The sequence below is a fragment of the Procambarus clarkii genome, chromosome 29 (genome assembly GCF_040958095.1).
Source record: "Procambarus clarkii isolate CNS0578487 chromosome 29, FALCON_Pclarkii_2.0, whole genome shotgun sequence".
Classification (NCBI taxonomy): domain Eukaryota; kingdom Metazoa; phylum Arthropoda; class Malacostraca; order Decapoda; family Cambaridae; genus Procambarus; species Procambarus clarkii.
This window is the reverse complement of record NC_091178.1, coordinates 14,598,670-14,602,787: the sequence shown is the minus strand read 5'-3', so window position 1 is coordinate 14,602,787 and position 4,118 is coordinate 14,598,670.

Here is a 4,118-nt window from a genome sequence, read left to right as displayed (position 1 = left end):
TTAGTATGTTAAGATAAGCATCTTATTGCTTCGTAATTACAATTATTACTTAACTTATACCTATAATAGGTTAAGTAATAATTGTAATTGACAATTATTACTTAACCTCTACCTATAAGTGCGAGAACGGGTTGGGCTGTACAGAGTCAGCCATAGCCAAAACTGTCCTGCCCCTCCGGACTATTTCTCTTAATCAACGTTGGCGACTATCTAGGGAACTTTTATCTTGTTCCCTGTTCTTGGCTAAGAACACGGAGGAGTGGGCTCTCTCAGGGTCACTCAGGCCATCACTTTAATGCAAAAATAACAACGTTGATAAGCAATAAACTGGTTTTATCAGTCAAAACTATTCCTGGCAGCATGCATTGGCACTAATAATACTCAGAGGATTTCATGGGATTTTATTTTTAAAGTTTTGTAAATGTATTATACAAAATAAAATGATTGGTTGATACTCATGATATGACTTTCTCGGTAAATATTTTGAGTATGATTTCTGTATAGAATTCATTTTGTTAATTTTTTAATTTCTCAACACTTAAGTAAATAATAATTCTGACTAGAAATGCCATTAGTAATTATAATTTATGTACGATTAACCAATTTGAGATTGGCTGGAATTCCGCGACTTTTAAAACTGTAATGTTTTGTTAAAAAATAAAATAAGCATATATATATATTTTTGTGAATGTATATTATATATATTTATATATGAATGTGTATATGTATATATATATATATATATATATATATATATATATATATATATATATATATATATATATATATATATATATATAGACACACACACAAGAAAGAATGTCTATGTCCATGGCCGTTTCTTTATCTGTCTGTCAAACGTTGGAGGCCAGATGCTTAGGGCCAGCCTCACCCAAATTGGCAGAAGGCTCTGTGGTACGATTTTTGGCACTCCCCGGCATCTGCACTTAAATATTTTCAAAACAAACTTTTCTAAACTATTCTTTTCTCATAGTAACACACACCACTATTCACCAATCTCGGGAGGGGGAAGGGAAATAAACATAAAAATATTTTGCTGTTCATAATTTGCCCGTACTCCCATAAAAAGAGACAATCCTGCCACAGCTTCAGAGGCGTTTCAGACCACGTCTCTTTATCAGAGTAAGGAGTAACTAATCTTTTTTTAGTGTTTCACACCGCTCAGCTAATCTCGCTGGCCACCACTCACTCAGTACATAATTATATTTTTTATTGGAGAGACAGAGATCGAGATAGACAAAGGAAGAGACAGAGGCAGGTGGAGACACAAAGACAGGTGGATGGATGGATAAAGAAACTTTTGCCCATTTGTTTCTGCCTGGTCCGAGACTCGAGTCCTGGCCACAGAATTACGAGCCCTGCGTGCTGTCCGCTCAGCTACCAGACATGTGTGTGTGTGTGTGTGTGTGTGTGTGTGTGTGTGTGTGTGTGTGTGTGTGTGTGTGTGTGTGTGTGTGTGTGTGTAGCTCAAATTGAACTCCACAAAATGCAGACCTGACAGCAGTCACAAGCACCCCTGCAACCTTGAAGGGATAATAAAACAGGTTGGTTGCTCCTGCCTCACAGGAGGACACCAGCCGCGTAGCTGAAGATGGTGGGTCCTGAGGGCATTGTTACTGTATTATTAGGTTCAGGAGTTGAGAGAGAGAGGAATTCACCAGGCCAAACTGGCCACCACAAGAGCAGTCAATCTATATTTCGTGAAGAGACTTGAGCAGTTCTAGCCTGTCGAGTGGACTAGGTGATCTTGTCCAGCATTCTTATTGGTCAGCTGGGGGGGGGGGGGCAGTAGGGGTGTTTTGTACACACACACACACACACACACACACACACACACACACACACACACACACACACACACACACACACACACACACACACACACTAGAGGGAGAAACCTGGCACTGCTCGGGTGACGGAAGGCACTGCTTCACTACATACCATCTTCATCACTGTATCCATGTTAACTATTCACCTTCTTTCTTCTTAGCCATCTTCCTTACGTTTCCGCTCCTTCACCACCTTCCCAACCCTTCACTACTTCCCCACGTGTTCCTCTCCCTCGCCATCTTCTCTACCACTCACCACCATCCTTAACCCTTCACCATTTGACAATAGTGGAAATTATTGTGATTTATCATTTCGTTCAGAGCAGGGAGGGTGACCACCGACTCCCCTATGACCATCCCCGAACAAAGATCTGTCACCCTGCAAAGTTAGTTAAAATCTAGTCCCTCATCGTCTGACCTCTCGCCCTTGATCGAATAATCAGATATTCTCTTTATGGATTCCAGAAAAGAAATCCTCCATAGTCCGAGCCTGTTTCTCCCTTCTCTCCTCTTTTCCTCCCTCTCTTCCACTCCCTCTCCTCATTTCTCTACTTCTTTTCTTTTTTTCTGCTTGCTTGTGTGTATATGCCAGAACACACAACCACTGACCGCGTGAACTCCTGTCTCCAGAGGGATTTTCCCAGTTGTCAGGAGAGCCCCAATAATGCTCCTCTGGCCGCATTTGAGAGCTCCCTTCCTAGAAGTGGCCCGAGGGAGGGAGGGAAGGAGAGGGAGGGTGTTCTCAGAATCTTCCTGGGAATTAATCTTGGGGGAGGGTGGGTAGTGTGGGATTTACACACCTTCCGCGAATTCAATCTAGACCCAAGATTGAATTTAATGGTCCCCAAATTAGACGTGAAATGTTTACAGATTGTCTGAATGACTTTCATATTTTCATGTTTATAAACACACACACACACACACACACACACACACACACACACACACACACACACACACACACACACACACACACACACACACACACACACATATATATATATATATATATATATATATATATATATATATATATATATATATATATATATATATGTTTTCTCTTTTGTATGATATATTGACTTTCGTAGAAAAGAGACATTAAGTCTACAATTAGTCATCAGTTAAACATAACATAGGTGTTAAATCTCAGTACTTTCTAAAAAAATTATATTAGTCTATTAGTCTTCTAGCTTCTTAATGCATGTCTTTGGACTCTTTTTATATGCGAAGTAAAAGCATGAAACATTGCGTCTATCGAAGATATTTATGTGCAGACATTTATGAATAATACATTTGAATTTGAAGGGGGAAGAAAAAAATAGTTTCTCTGTAGGGGGATACATATATATTTGTGTGTGGTGTAGAGTGAGGGAGGAGGCACGACAGAGCATCTACACGCTCACACGCAAGGCCCTGACCTCTATATACCTTGCTCTTGGCGGTTTAGTGTGCGTCTCACTAAACAGCTTACGGAGGTTCCTGGTAGTTTTCACTAGTGCTCGTAGCAGGACTACGAGGCCATAACAGAAGTAGTAGTAACCTTTAGGTTGAGGAGGAGGACTTCGTCCCGCTAATGAGTTCGTAAACTAATTAGTAAATTCTATACTATGTTCAAGAGTTGGTTAAGGCGGATGTCTGGGAGTCACCAGAACGCGTGTTCAAGTTGCTCCATTGCCTAATATTATGTATTATATATATATATATATATATATATATATATATATATATATATATATATATATATATATATATATATATATATATATATATATATATATATACTTTGAGAGATTCGCGAGGAGAAATTATTTGTCTCGTTCACCAAACGATCTTAATTTTTTTTTATTTTAGTTTCGACACTATCTTCGGCTCGAGAAGCTCTTTCTCATCATTTTACAGAATGACCGTGAAGCTTATGGTGCAGCATAAGAATACCGACCGTAAGGTAGTTATGAGAGAGTGCTCAGCCAGTATGACCATAAAAGTAGACTCTGTCATCATAATTATTGATATCATCGCTGTTTGTTTTGATAACGAGAATTATTTTGCTATCATTTACCCGCCCTCTGAATTGACACACATACAGAACGACAAAACAGTGAGAGAAAATTGCATTAAATTATGTTCACCGCAAAATATATATTTATATGTTTTCATGTTGCATCAAAAAACATCTCTCTCTCTCTCTCTCTCTCTCTCTCTCTCTCTCTCTGGGGTCAGAGAGAGAGAGAGAGACGTGCGACCCCTCTAGTGGTTGGGAGTCGA